We start from the raw sequence: 16,077 nt of genomic DNA, 5'->3' as shown, positions 1-16,077 counted from the left end.
CGCGTCTTCCTCCCTTCTACTGACGCGCCCCCAAGCGGACACGAGAAAAGAGGAGGAACGAAACGTTTTTCTCTTTTTCCAGGCAGACGGGAGCAAGCTTTCGCCCTCCCGACTCATCTTCTTTCGGTTTCGTTTTTCGAGCAGGTCGCGCACGTTGTTTAATAAATAGCTCTTGAGTTGATTGAGCTTCAGCGGCAGCGAAGGCCGCCTGTAATTCCGTCTTCTAGCCTAAAGTGCAGAACATTTCGGTTATATTGACGTTTTTATCACTAATTTTATCAAACGAGCAAACGAAGCCGCTAGAAACAGCGAAGTTCCGGAGCAGTGCGGCAGTGCCAGCAGCGCCACGTACACTGGGGGATGGCCGACTCCGGATTGCGGGACTCGCACGGCACGGAACTGCAGTCACTACAGTAGTGAAACCACGCGGAACTGTGTCGACGTTTTCGACGTTATGGAAACCGCAGGAACTGCGTCCAAGACAGGCAGGTTTTGCTGCCGGCTGCCTGGGTGCCTTCCGTCCTGAGTTCGGTTCTGTTTTCCGATGCCGAGTGCAACCGGTGTTCAACGTGGTTCTGTATTTGTGCGCGTCAGCAACATAGCTGCAACATCGTGATGGCAGTGTTGTGGGTTGTGAACAGAAGACTGGAATTATCGCCGATATGACCGTGTGTTCGCGTATCAGTGGTGTAACAACAAGATGAGATCGTAAACTGTTTGGCATTGATGCCGTTGGTCGGGCCGTGATAGGAGGGTGCTTGGGGTCGCAGGTTGACATTCCGCTTTACATTAACAGGGTGTCTACCGACCGGGAAAACCGGGAAAACCGGGAATTGTCAGGAATTTTAAGACACCTGGAAAAGTCAGGGATTTGTCAGGGAAATTTCCAAACAGGTTGCGGAGTCAGGGAATTTATCCCATGCTCGCCCGCTTACGCTAGAAGCGGCAGGCACAAAAAGGCATAGCCACGAGCGCAGTCAAGTGCGGCATCGCGACCCCCTCCACGCGCTATGCTTCACACGAGAGCATGTGCGAAACTGGCGACTCGTCGTTGTTTTCGTACACTCTAAAGCCACTAAATAAGCTACACCTTAGGGTAGCAACGCTAAAGTATGGCGGCTAAAGAGTTACTCACAGTTACTAGTGAAGCAGAGTAGCAGCGGCAATTTTGCTTAGTTCGTGACTCTAGTCAGGTGGTGTTGCTTCAGTACGAGGAGAGACAGTTGCTCTAGCCGATACTAGGTGGCGCGAGTCACCACTCACTCGAAGAAGAACAACCGTCGTTCATTCATCTACCCTCTGAGAGGCGTGCGCCTAGCGATCCATTCGTTTGTCAGATATGGTGCTTTCGCGCCTCCCCGTAAACGCAACCTGGACGCCTGTACTCTACGAGCTCTGCCACGTGCGTTTGTGGCTGTGGGTTGCGCTTTCTATCTTGTTATTTTCCTAAAGTGGAGGTATGAGAAAGTGACTATGTCGCTGTCGAGAAAGTGCTCCTTCAATCTCAACTGGGCAAACCCGGACATATGCACGAATGCGAGTTGGATTCGGCCCATTCCAAATGATCCAAATAGTGCTCACTGAGAAATGTGCTGCAAGAAGTTCTCCCTGAGCAACATGGGGAATAGGGCGATTGCTACTCATCTTGAGAAAAGAAACACCACACTGCTATGAAATATCTGCAAAGCGTTTCCCAGAGCCCAGTCGTATTTTTCAAAACTGCGACAAATGCGGACTTGCCTTCCGCGACACCAACGGGTGTTTTTTGTCCGGTGGTAACAATAGTGCTTGTAGGGCTCCGGCAATGCGTCTAACCACCGCCACGGAAGCTCTTAGTTCCTCTGTGAAGACGTGGGTGGTGGCTTTTTATTGAAGACGGAAGTTGCAAAGGCCGGGGATGATGTGGTGCTTGAACGCTATAACAACTCAGGGGTCTTTACGTTCAGCGGCAGCGTCTGCCTCGCTGTTTCCGTTGATGTTCCCCATGTGTGAGACGGCTAGAAAAATTCAGCTTGGAAAAGACGAAGTGGGATATACAATATGTCGTGGTATCGCCCCCTACTTTCAAGACAAGTTACTAGCAAGCCTCTCTAACGTGCCATATCTGGTGGTTGCTTTTGATGAGTCACTGAACAAAGTAACTCGGAGAACAAATTGACGTACTGATCAGGTGCTGGGACCAAACTCCCTGAAACAGTAAACCCGGGTCAATGCTGTATTCTAAACATCTTCTAAAGTTTGCTTTATCTAACTTAAAGAAACTATTTTACGTTGTGAATAGTGTCTGTCTATCATATATTGTTTTGGTGTCGGTAGTTGTGGGTCAGGGAATTCAATTAAAATAGTCAGGGAAAACCTGGAAAAGTCAGGGAATTTGAAAAAAACTATTTGGTAGACACCCTGATTAAAGAGTTTAATACTACTTGAGAGATTACGTGCAATCGATCAACGTGCGGATAGTCATATTGGAACGCTGGTCTGAACAGTAGAAGCTTCTATCGCTATCGTACAGTGGCCAATGTGACTGTCGGAATTGTCTTGTCCCCGAGAGCGATTGAGCTGTGCGGCAAGGACTGAACAGTACGAAATCGTGACGGAAAGTACGTATATTTACAGCATGGAATTTCGGCATTAAAAAACAATAGTGGGTAAAATCGAAAAAAAACTACCCTTTATTTTGCTGTTTAAATATACTACGGTTCCTGGAGAAACTGCCCTAGAAGTGGCGCGCTGGAATGAGCGCTAGAAGTTTTAGGGTTCGCCACGGCGTAGCTCCGTACACTTAACACCTGCCGCAAGTCGCGGCTTTGACTGCATTCAAGTTGATCGAAAAGCGATTTCTGAGCCCGTGAAGCATCACTTCCAGCTGAGTGAATATCCGCTCTACAGAGATTAATTCAAGACGGCAATTGCAGCTTTGCGCGAACAGCACAAATAGAAAAAGCAATAGAAATACAGGCTACGACGTGCCGTGTGGGGAAAAAAATTCATGGCTTTGAACCGCATTGGAGCGGCTTGATTTATTGGCTTTCAAATAATTACGGCATTATCGAGCGTTTGCTTTTTTATAAGAGATTAATCCCTTGAGCCATTCAAAATACTCTCAGAGGTATGACATTGCTGGGAAAAAATCAACATGCTGGGAATATTTTTTATTGCTTAGGGAGTCACCGAAAAGTTCCGTACGTTCAAAACAACCAGTATAAAAGACGGAAACGCAGAGCACGGGTGCAGTGTTCGGGTCAGTGTGGTGTTCTGTTGTATTGATATTTGTGTGTGCCGTGTATGTGCTCAATGTATGTTCACCTGAGGTTAGTAGTAAGCGTGATGTGTGTATAATAGATGATCCCGAAGCGCAGTAGTGGCCTGAGAAGAGGTAATTATTTTTTGTAGAACATGATTGGGCGGTACCTAGCACCACCTAGCCTAGCTACTTGCAATTACTCTGCTTGAACCCGCCATCTGGTGGCTAGCGAATTAACCTTTCACGCTACGCGATAAACAGCGGCTTCGAGTTTGTTCTCTGGAGAGCGGCTTTTGGTTTCGCGGATTGAGTTTGCCCTTGTCCGTCATGTGCGGTTGACGAAGGAATTGTGACTCGAGGAACACCAAAGGTAGGTGAGACGCAAAGTGCGCGAAGTAGCTGGGTATCGGTTGTCTCCGTTTAATATCGCAGTGCTGTCGACGAGAAGACTGAGTAACTGCTTTCGAAACGCAAGTTTCTGTATTTGTGGGGGGAATCTGGCTTCAGAAATAAACACAATTTGCGGAAAGCTCGTGTTACGCTTTTATTTACTGCTGCTCTCGTCTTGTACAAGAGACTTAGCGTCCTCGTCAAGCCTTATTGTGCTCGATTTGCTCGATTCGGGGCCGCCATATTGAGATGTAAGCGACGGAGGAACTTTGCTCTCCTGCTTTAGGGACGAAAGTTTCTCCCTTTCTAAAGGAACATAGGTTACAAGACCGTTCCTCCCCTAAGGGAGGACTCTCCATACCCTTTTTTCTAAAAGTGTAGTTGTGGGTCAGGTGATCTTGATTTTAGAACAACCGCTGACATTTAATTACCGGTAACGTTTTACTAGTTACTGAATGAATTCAAGGCAGCCCAAGCTGGGATTATGGTTCAGCTGAGGGCCAAGGTACTTGCACGCATTTAAATTTTTTTATAAGGCTGCAACATTGCTGGTTGAAAAAAAACAACATATTTGTCGTTTGTTTGACCTCTTGTCATAATACAAAGTTACTACTTATTCGATGATGAGCAAAACGAAACTAGCTAATAATGAGCTGCAATGCCTTTCTAAAGTCGACATGACAGTTGTGTGCGTACTTTGTATGCAAATTATGGTGGTTAGCAAAGCGTCAAACAGTTATGTTAACATTTCAATGGGAGGTTATAATCCTAAATCTAAGAGATTCAAAAACGACACAGGGGCCTGTATCGGGCTGGGCAAATAATAGTGTAGGGAAATCAATTATATTATTCAATTAACGCGTTTATTATGAGCGGGATATGAAACGTTGCAATTGCATGTTTAATGGCATGATTATCAGAGGCTAAAATATATTGAAACTCTTGCAAAAAGCAAGACTTTTTGTTTTTCTAAAAATGCATTGATCAACGTTGTTTTCCTGCAGTCCGACCCTAATTTTGGAAGCAGGAAATCTCCGGACGTCCTGCCCGCAACGAAGCTTATGCCGGAGTCTCACTAAAACGACAAATGAAAACAAACGACACCGACAAGCCTCAAACCAGAATCTTTCGCGGCTCCACAGGTTTTTTTTTTCTCTTTTTTTTTTTTTTAATAAAGAAGGCTATGTTCAAACATCAGCATTACGCACGCGAGTGTATCTTTCGCAGGCATGCAATCATTCGAGCTTACCTCACGAGCACCGAACAACTAAACGTCTGCCAAAGGTACCATCGCGTGCGCGCTGATGTGTATGAGTCTTGTCGCTGTCATTGGTTTCTGTTTGTCGCTCTAGTGGGATTCAGGCAGTAGACGATTGTCGTTGTTGTTTGAGTCACATATTCCCTATCTCGGCAGCGCGTCCTTACTGGGTGTACCAACGGCACACTGCCAAGTCTGTAAATAGTTTGAGAAGAGAGATTTAGTATATTGCGTATGTGACGAAATGCAAGCGCTGTGTGTTTGCTTTAGCTTTGCGTGCTCTACGGTGCTCATGCGCGTTGTCGCCTTCCGCAAATCCAAGACCATGGTTCGTGCTGGTCGCAAGCTCAGTGTGGAAGATTCAACGATAACGTAAACGTAGCGTACTTGCGTTTTTTCCTACTATACGAAATAATAAAACTCATTAATGAGGAGATTTTTGAAACTAGTGCACCGCTTTTCAGCTTATAATTGTGGAAAGGACACTAACTGTTTTGCATTGTATTTTCAAATTAAACCGCAAACACACAAGCGAATACGCAACTATGAATACATAAAAAACTCGCCTTTTGGAAAGGTGTTTTAAAATTATTTTGTAGTTATAATTATATTTGCAATCATACTGAAAATGCAATGCTATCATTACACTATTACATAAAAGTAATATCCCGTATTTTATTTAAATGATATACTGATCGTAATTTTTACCCTCCCATCCCATGTACGTCAAGCCCGATACATACTCAAAGAAGACGGCATTCATGCACGGGTCACCGCGCTTAAAAACGAATCTGAGCGAATTCAACTGAAGTACAATGTATATGAGCTTTGTGCAGTGCGGGAACGAAATACATCATACTTCTTGAACAACAAATGTACCTTAGTTCCACGACTCATGTTTAATCAGGTGCTGTAGAACTAGAAGATAATACGTCGTTCGATGGAGCCAAGAAAGTACTTATTTTAGAAAATCCAGAATCTTTGTCATGGACTGAGATATCAATTTTTCTACACTTAGTATGTAACTCTCAAAACTTTTAAAACGCCAATACAATATCAGTCGTAATCAGAAATTCGGCTTACTGCAAGAAAAGAGTAAAAAGGGCGAGGCTGGCACGCAGCAATCTAAGCTAAATAAACTTCACGTATAGTGCAATATAAAATTCAACTAAGTGTAGAACTGCAAATAAACGTTCAATTAGCGAACTTGTGCTGGGAAATACAACAAAATACCACCGTGTAACCAACTTTGGAAATGGAAGGGTGCCACACGCGAAGCATAGCAATAACGCTGCTGTTATGCACGCGCTAACTTCAGGAAAGTTATACACCAGAATACACGACTATAGCTAAGGGCCTAGTGGAACATTTCAATAAAAATCTAAGAGTAAAAAGAATGACTGAAACGGGCGGCGGGTTTTGAACCTCATACATATGCGGGGCAGCCGTGTGTGCGGCATGCAGGCGACCATATTTAACGGCCTCTGCAGTATTGGAAGCGGTCACCAATTTTAAAAAGAAAAAAACACCATGATTTTTCCTTTTAAAGGAAGTCTGTCAAAATACTCCTCGTCAAGGCGGGGGGGGGATCTTAAGTACAGCAATTAATTTTTATCGTACCTTGTTGAGTACGTTTGAAGCGCTCTGATGGATTAATGGTTAATTACTCTTTTTATACAGATAAAAGGATGTCTTCGTTCTTTTGCGGTTGTCTTTATACTGGAGCAACTCAATCAGCACGATTATTACCATACTATTGGGATTGTTAATTAGCTTATTGACAGGTATGTTACTAAGATAAAATCATTATCACCTAAATATGCACATATGTTGGAGTTCAACACCCTCGATGAGGATGGTATGCACCAATATAAGATCAAATATAGTTTTTAAGCCTCACTTTTATTTTGAGTAAATTTTCAGCGTTTAGATGAGCTGAAACGTATTTTTCTGCGCCATGTTATTTATAGTTGTTCCTTATATCTCTGAAGTTTAGATAAAGAAATATAACTTATTTGATTATTACATGTCACACCGCAGAGCCAAGAGGTATTATTGCAGGGGGGAGGGGGGGGGGGGGTAAATTTGTACGAGAAAGATACTCGATCAAAATCACAGATAAGTAAGCAGGTCCGCTCATCAAAATAGTGCTATAAAGTCGTAACAATCCAAGAAATGCAGGCACATTGGTATTAAAATAAAACTACCAGAAAACCGGATTTCGGTAGAGGCAAAGAAGTAAAGACAGGCATATCACTCCGTAGTGCTAATCGGAAAATAAAAAAAAATACTTTGATGCCAATCTTATCAATCATCACAATTACAGGAATCTCAAAAAGCAGAGCCGACCCATGCACAGTGTTACAGACCAAGCACTCTCAGAAGGCACATTCACAGAAGGAAAATTAACTTTTTTTCCACCAACTATCACGTCATAGTTTATCTAGAAAACTGCAGCAGATAAGGTCAGAATAGTGTCATCAGGCAATTCGTTTCATTGTTTTATAGTACTGGGAAACATTTGACTTTGGATATATTGGCCTTTGCTGTAAACTATCCAACTTTTTTTAATGGTCTAGTCTTCTTCATACAAAGTGCGGTGGTACGATGAATTTTGATTTCTCTAGTTCAGCTTGCTTATGGTATATAATGTGTAAACATTTTTGGCGAAGACGGCGTCTTCTAGCGTTTAATGATTCCCAGTCTGATTGACATTTAAGGGCACTGACGGTTTGCTTGTAATTTTAACGTTTCGCAACGAACCTAGCTGTTTTCTTTTGTTTATGCCAACTGTTTAATTCTAATTAATAATTCTCTAAGAACGTTTTTTCCAAGTTAAGGCACTTCTGGCGATAACACTTCAGTTACAATGAAAATACGCATCACTCGTCAACACTGAAGTACCGCTGTGTACTTAAAAAACACTTCAATATGTAAAAAAAACATAACAGCAATATCTTATTGATCTCATTAGGAACATTTTTGTTATAAATTATTTAAAGATTCCTAGTTTCAAAGCTTTCGTTTTTGGTCCCCAAATGTTTCAGCGAATACAATAAATTATTAGTTGCAACTTAGAAATGACGACAGAGAAGTGTGATTTTTAGAAGTGGCATTATGACGCAGTCAAACCTTGCTTACTAACCTCCTGTTTTAAATATTGATTTTTTTCTGTCGAGGTGGACTAACGACTTGTTCCAACCATTTACATTTGACAAGTGACGTCTTTCTGCGACTTTGGCGATGGATGAACCTAATCTCGCCGACACATACTGCTATGGTAGGTTGTAACTACAGCTTAACCAAAACTTCCTTCATAAAATTTTTATCGTGTTATTGTGCAGTAACACGGCAATAAATATCCTTATTTTGCGGTCACAAGTAGAACTGACGAAAATCTCAGTATATAAAAATAAATATATCTGCTTGCTATTTGACTTCCCATTGCGGTATATTCTACATTTTGCTTTCAGTGTTAGTTTTCTTCTCAATATTTGCCCGTGTTTTTTTTACAAGTGCATGTTCGAATCAGTCATGCTACTACGTACTTAAAATAGCCAAATCATTAATGTTGAACAATAAATTATTTACGTAATATTTCTGGTTGGCTCCGTTAATTCCGCATTGTAATCAGGCGCATATTTATTCAAGATATATGTTCCCACCTTTCTTTCAGCCGACTTCATCAGATGATTACACGCACAAGGAAGACACACCTGGGGTCGAGAGTCAAGAACTGCAGATGCTTTCAAAAGATGCATATATTTAAATAAAACTAAATAGGTTTGGGACTCCCAAAAAGTGTATAGATTACCCTTTCCGGGAAATGATTCCAACAAACAACCATTCAGCCACACACTATTCTAAAGGATAATACGGTTTTTCAGGGAAACACCCAAACCCAGAGTTGTGTCCATCCGTCCGTCCTAGTTTATCCCCGCTAAATTGTGCGGCATGGTTCGAGTCCATTCGTTCTCCATCCATGCCGGTCAAGAAGTTTTGACTATGACTTGTACGCATCTGGTAGCATAGATGTTAAATGTGGGAGTCTGGGAGAATTAACACAAATGCGAAAGCCATTAGAATGTCTAAATCAAATTCCGGTGCGTACATAACATTTTCGCACGTGTCAAACAACTAAAGGTTCCTTTATATCACAATATATCTTTATCAAATTGCACGGAAGTAGTGAGCATAGTGTAGTGTTGTGTTCATCGTTATCATCGAAGTTCACAATTGTTTTATCCGAGGGCTTCCGTGGCCCACACTGGGCAGCGCGGGACAGTTCATACTTAGACATCTTTCATAGTAGTATTCGATTATTCGTCTTCATAACATATGCTGGAGGGTCTGCAGGATTCCTTGGTACCTCAAAATAATTAATTTTGTTCTTTAACTTCAAAGCAGACGAATATGAGCTGCAGTGAACATCAGTGAATAATTCTACAGCGGAGACCCTGCTACTGTACTCAATTTTACTGACGGCCAGCTTCGGTATATCAAACTATTTCTGAACCCCTTAATGGCGATGGGAAAGTGATTGGACGACTATAGAGCGGGTGGCATTGAATTCGCTATATTACCATGCTCAATGCAGGGGCACTGACCATGGGGACAGATGAGGATCAGTACCGCAGCGCACACTACATTTTTAAGGCTGAACATTCGCTTTTTGAATCGTGATTAGATCGCATTATTTCTCTGACGAGTACTTTGTGGGAACGTAGAGGCTCCTAATTTCTTTGAGTGTACTGTCGGCGAACTAGTAAGAAGCACTTAGGCGTCTCTGGCATGCTTAAGAAAGCATGGTGTAGCTGTCTCGACAGCGAATTTATGCTTCACAGTCAATATTATAAAGCCATTAGTCGATAAGAATGCAAAAAAGAAACGAATCTTGGAGCAAGAAAATGTGAACAAAATAAATCAGATCGTCGATGTCTAAACATTATGAACTCATGAATGTGAACATAGCATATTTGATGATCACGATGGCGATCAAAAGCATGGAGCTTTGAAAAGAAGGGACCAAAGGAACATTCTCCATTCTTATGAAGTGCCGTAATGGCGGAGCGAACACTGCTTTTACGAAAATCTGGTTGCGGCAATTGAAGATTTATGACTATTTCGTGGCTTCACTGCCAACGAAGGTTATAAAGCCAACTTTTTTTACCTTCGATTGCAATTGAGATCAGTCATTTATAAGAAGGCTGCTCGGGTAATTACAAATATGTCGCCTGACGTGAAGTTTAGCTGCAAGCCGCCCTATTTAGTTTAAAGGTAAGGGACTTTCAGAAGCGGGTGTGCCTGACGGTTGCACGGAAGGGCGGCATGGGGGCGCAAGGGGCCGTTGTTCGTTTGGGATAAAGCCACAGAGCTGGAGAAGCCGGGAAGCGGTGGAACCTTACGAAAAGGTGAGAATTGTCGGCAAAGGTGCATTATTAGCTGTTACAAGAAAGTTTATGGACAAAATGGTGCGGCTCTAAGAAAAGTCGGCTGAGTAGTTTACGCGGCGGCTATGAATTGAACAGGCTAATTTGTTGAGTCGTCGGTGACAGCAAGAGAGGTCGTGTTCGTGTTATTGACACTAAAACAGAACAATGTTGATGTTGTATTCTCCAGTTATTCGTTCTTTGTTATTTCTAGATACTAAGAAAACGTCGCACCTGAGTAATTATAAGGAAACTATATGTAAACAAAAGGGGAGGCGAATCGTGTGCGACTGGCGCACATGAAGATTATAATGCAATTAAATGCAAAGGTGCAAGCGAGCTGGACAAGAATGACGAAAATAATCCCTGCACTCTAAGCCCTGTCCCACTTAGCAAGAGGGACATTTCTTCGATTTTTTCCCACTTAACTTTAAGCGGGGCGACAGACCTCTTAATATTACATGGAGATTCTCCCTCTTAATTAAGTGAGACACCAGCCCTCTTAAAGTAGGCGATACGGCGTCTCCCTTAAATTTGACGTCAGAGTCTCTTGGTAAGAGGGACATTTTTTAGATATTTTCCCCCTTAATTATGGAGGGACGGTGGCCCGCTTAAAATGCAGGAGTATACTCCCCCTTGAGTCGCGGTCACGCTGCTTATACATCATACAAAATACATTCTGCAGACATGTTCCGGAATGAGTCGCCGCGACATCCGAGCCTCGTACGCCACGAGGCAACCGAATCAAGAGGTTGCTTTGTCACGTGGCATACAAAGCACGGATGTCGCGGTGACTCGTTCCGGAACATGTCTGCAGAATGTATTTTGTATGATGTAAAAGCAGCGTGACCCCGACTTTAGGTTATCTCTTTTATTGTATCGTAGAATTTCTGCTCCTTCGTGTTTGGACTGTCAGCTGACATGCTGCACTGCAGTGATGCAGTTCTCGCACTTTCGCTGATATTGTTTAACCAAAGTTATTCTGTGCTGCGTAACAGAACTGAAATTTGATCTGTATATTATGTTTGATAAGCGGAATCAATGTGTTAATAAAACAGTAACAATCTTTAAGAGTAAACACGTGTTTTATTTGCCATGACACAAGAAAATATTTTGAAATGTCTTTATCAAAATAGTAATTTTATAACGATGTTCTGGTAGCTTTTACGGATAAAAAAGACGTTAGAACGACGCCAGAAATTGGCGTTTCTTGGAAACAATCACACAAAATAGTTCGTGCTGCAAAGTGACTCCTTTTGCCTATCATAAACAATAAAAATACAATCGTGCTGAAAAAAAAAAAAAAAAAAAAACTTTTTTTTTAGCGGATAACACAAAAAATAAGTACATTCTAAAAAAAGCCCGTGCGTCTACTTTCCCGCACAACACTTGGAAAGACAATCACCATAACTCTCGGAGGCAGCTCAGCGAATGTAGATGCCGAAACATATGATTATACCAAGAAAATGAGTTGCGACACTAACCACAACAAGCGTGACGTTTTGCATTGCTTAATGTCACAACTCACACTGGGTTTTTTTGTCTAATCTTATGTTTCGGCATCGTGATTCGCTGAGCTGCTTCCGTGAGTTACGGTGATTGACTTTCCAAGTGCTGTTCGGGAAAGTAGATTCCTGTGCTTTTTTTTGGAGCGTAGTTACCTACTTCATAGCATTAAAAACGAATTATTCGGCGTCTCTTGTCATCAGCAGAAGCTCGGAATTCCTGTTGTTTTCGAACGGCCATAAGCAATTTTCTGAGCTTCTCCGACATAAACTGAATCGAAAGAATTTATTTTCAACGAGCAGAATTTAGAGGAGTCCAAGGGTTTGTCCACATGCCACAGGGTAGGAGAGTCCCGTTATGTAATACACCCATAAGTACATGACTGGTGCCCCATCAATGGTCGTGCTAGCGGAGAGTTTCACTGACCAGTTCCCAGAAACGATCCGTTTCTCCGAACCGAAGAAAGTCTTGGGTCCTGGAACTTTTTCGTCAGGGATAAAATCGTCCTGCAAGCAGCAATTGTTAAGAAAAAAAAGCGTCAGCGTCAAACTTACATTTCTATTTTTGCATTCGCTTTTTCACATACCATAGGCGATGAGAGGACTTCTGGCCAATCGAGAGCGGAGAATGGTCTTTATGTTCAAGAATGTTGTTGGGTTGTTTCCGCAGAAGGCCCCTTTTATCTCCTCCAGTTTCTTCAGCATGGTGACGATCGTGTTATGGAACCGAAGCTGTGCATCCACCTTTAGTTGAATGAAATACCATATTGTTCTCCTTTATATACAGAGAGTTGGAATTAGAATGAAGGTAATGAAGCGCTTTCACCTGTTTTCAAGCAGGCGGTAGGAAACAAATGCGAAATTAAAGTGCAAACAGTTCAAAGATTCGGAGCCCAATCTGTATGCGATGAAATAGCGAGTGACATTAGCTTATGACGTAACTTCTGCTACTATTAATATTTGGTACGAGAATAGACTGCTGTTTTAAGTAATTTACGCGAATCGTTTTTGTATTACCAAGACAAAACGAAAACGCATTTAGAAGTAGATGAACATTAGAAGTCCCATGTGCTTTGGAAAGCAGGGATTGCATTTGCGGCTCGAGGCTGCAGAAGAGATCTAATGCATGTTTTAAAAAGCAACATAATCAAATAAAAAAATATATATTTCTGTTGACATTTGGGCGCAAGTCATTCATTTATTCTTTTTTTCAGAAGCAACGCATATGCAAACAGAACGTAAATAGAGCCTACTTACATACCAGAATACAAGCCTACCTACATACCAGAATACAAAAAGTTCATAATCACCGAGTTCATTGTGGGCCGTGTGCGAGTGGCCGCAGTAGACTCATCACTCAGGGTGGTGCGTTCCACCGTGCAGAGGGTCCCGGTAGAGCTCTGTACACGAGAAATCCGAGCAGAACCCCCGTCTCATTCCCTTCATGTCGACGTTTGTTGCCATTGCCTCACTCTGAAAACAATATTTTTAACGGTCAGTCATTTAACGCCCATACTCAACCTAGCGCTAAAGCGCCTAAGAAAAAAAAAAAAAGAAGAAAAAGCAAACTCCTGTTTATATATTTTTCGCAGATGTACCACACAGAAAAAAAGATATTCAACCAGCTACAGAAAACAAGGAGCATAATAAACATCATAAATAAAATCTCCAAAAAAAAACCATGATCGGCGCCGAAAAAAAAAAAAAAAAAAAAAGCCGGTAGCTTTGCTGGCGCGACCGTCAAAGTATAACAAACAAAAAAGTACCGCAAAAAAATATTAAAAAAAAAATGTACTCCAGGGTTATCGCGGCATTTTTCCCCTCTTTCCGCATGCAGACGCCGCGACGCCGACGCAACGCGCAAAGAAAAAAAAAAAACCTTTTTCTCTTCTTTTTTTTTGTGGGGTTTGAATTAGAAGTTTGTCCACCCTTCCCACCCCCCCTTTTCACATACATACACACACATTATGGGTTTTTGCTTGCCTCCCACTTGAGAAAGAAGTTCATAATCACTGTAACGCTAACGATGTCTACAACATAACGTTGCAGTGCAAATTGCTGTAATGAACTCTGAAGGCAAACAAACGCAAAATCGCCAACATTGTTTCCGTCAATCAACGCTCTCGGGCGGTCAACCTCAATCATTTAGAGTGCACACCGAGAAAGAAATCGGCGAGCCAAGCTTACAAACACTGACTGCCCCAGCTAGGGTGCCTTTATGCTGGCTTTGCCTTAGGGAAGGTGATGCCATCCTTTGAAGTACTCGATGCCGACAGTGTACGCTCACGGATGAAATACAAGGAAATTGCCGGTAATGAAATGCCGGCGTAGCAGTGCCAAAGCTAGCAGCTCGAGCTGGGAGAAGAACGAACGCGCGTCCGAAATTAAAAAGTAGACAAAAGCGTCGGGCAGAAAATGGTCTGATATCACCAGCCTAAGACAGACGCGTACACATTGGGGCACCCTAACCCGCTAAAAGTGTTTTGTGCTAAAGACAGCCCTGCGGCTCACGGCAGGGCAAACGATTATCGACGCTTTGTCGTAGCTGAACGAGCAGATCCAGGAAGCGACCGCGTCCGCGGACTGCAGCTGAACACTCTTACTCTACATGCAGAGCTCGTAGATCTCACAGCCAGCGTGAAAATATTGATGGCTCGTTATTCCCACCCGCAATGCACCCAAAACAAAACCGTCAATATGACAGGATTACTCACCCGAAGGAAGTCAAACGAGCAGCATGACGCTTGCGACCCTCCGGCAACGACCGTTTCCAGCTCTCCGTGAATTGGCGCGAAGCCTTAGCACCGTCCGAACTCTTTGCCGTGGATTAGTGCGCCTGCCCCTCTCCTCCTGACCGAACTACATCGGTCCAGTTAAGAGGGACCAGTCCCCTTTTAATATGAAGGGAGACCCGTGAATCTTTCTGTCGGTCTTTCCTGTTCAGAGGGACTAACGAAACGATTTCCTTGGTCTCTCTTAATATGTTGGTGTCCCTCTAGATGTTGCTATTTTATTTTTCAATTTCCCTCTTAAAAAGAGCTGTCCCCCTGAAAGCATTGGTGTCCCCTCTAAAATCAGAGGGACAGCGTTTTTTATGAGAAACCGGTTTTAGAGTGTGGAGAAGGGGAACAAGAGGGACATAGGACAAACACAGTTTGTGTTTGTCCTTTGTTTCCTACTCCAGGGATTATTTTCGGCACATGAAGAAACGGCTAAGGCGAACGCATTCAAAGCAATGTGTAGTTTACTTTTAATGCATGACTTGGCTGTCGATGTCGATGATAGTTGCCGGAAGGGCGTCAATAAATGTCTGTAGCGGTTCGACAGAACAGACCCACGTGCAATTTTGGGGTCTAGTGTAACGAAAAGGGTGTTTGACGACGCAGCTTGCGAAACCTCGAGATGTCACGGACATAAGATTCAATCTACATTGGAGCGCTCTTGATCCGTCCGTATAGACGATAGGCGGTGATCAGGCGCTTGATTGCGGCAAGTGATTTCCGCGCCACAACAAAAAATAGCTCTTGCGATATGTTTTTGTTTCTAACATCGTTCTTTCTACTTCGGATGTTTCATCGTCAACTGGACCACACAAACGAATGACGTTGTCAATGGCTGCGATTGACGTATCTAAAGGTGAGCGATAGGGGCCGACGCAATTTGAAATCGCATTCATTCTTATCGGTGCTGTGGCCTTCCAAACTCGTTCGTGAATGCTGCCTTGACACGGATCCGAGAGTTTATGCTTTCCCAGTGGTTATCAAAGCACCTGAGTGCAGTGTTCACCCAAGTAAGACAGTGTTTGCAAGTAGGCCAGTGAAGTTTCGGTGGTTGAATTGGCTGGGGTGTTCATTGTAATTTTAAATTCAATCACTGATCTCAACCTCAGAGGTCCCATGAATACTTGTGAGTGTCTTTTGCGATGTGTTACCAGTGGCATAACTGCGCCGGGAATCGGGGTGGTGCATATTTGATGTGACATAATGCCTTGGGCAGTTCTCGCGCTGTGCAGCTCTACGGTCCTTTTACCCCCAAGCTGACACTGTGGTGGGAGTTAGGCACTCGCCGGTCCAATCAGTGGCACCCTTCCATCACCAGACCCCGCTCACAGCGCTTGCCTATAGACGGGAGCGTGATCACGGGGCGAACCCATGACTGGTTCAGGGTGTACTTAGCTTCCACCGCAGTACCAGCTTAGGGGTGAATCTGCGTATATATCTCCTAACGAAACGCGTTCGAGAGGCTGGGAAG

The 16,077-nt window shown here is 43.1% G+C and overlaps 1 long non-coding RNA gene across 1 annotated transcript; it reads right to left on the bottom strand.

The window, feature by feature from the left end:
- Positions 1 to 12,510: 12,510 nt before the first annotated feature.
- Positions 12,511 to 14,598, bottom strand: LOC121837431. The gene is made up of 3 exons (XR_006078166.1): positions 14,541 to 14,598; positions 13,137 to 13,299; positions 12,511 to 12,570 (listed from the first exon to the last, which is right to left on the bottom strand). It is a non-coding gene; the product is annotated as an uncharacterized LOC121837431 (long non-coding RNA).
- Between the last annotated feature and the right edge of the window lie 1,479 nt (positions 14,599 to 16,077).

The sequence above is a fragment of the Ixodes scapularis genome, unplaced genomic scaffold, assembly GCF_016920785.2.
Source record: "Ixodes scapularis isolate PalLabHiFi unplaced genomic scaffold, ASM1692078v2 PGA_scaffold3__209_contigs__length_174095766, whole genome shotgun sequence".
NCBI lineage: Eukaryota > Metazoa > Arthropoda > Arachnida > Ixodida > Ixodidae > Ixodes > Ixodes scapularis.
This window is presented reverse-complemented; position numbering and strand designations above follow the sequence as displayed.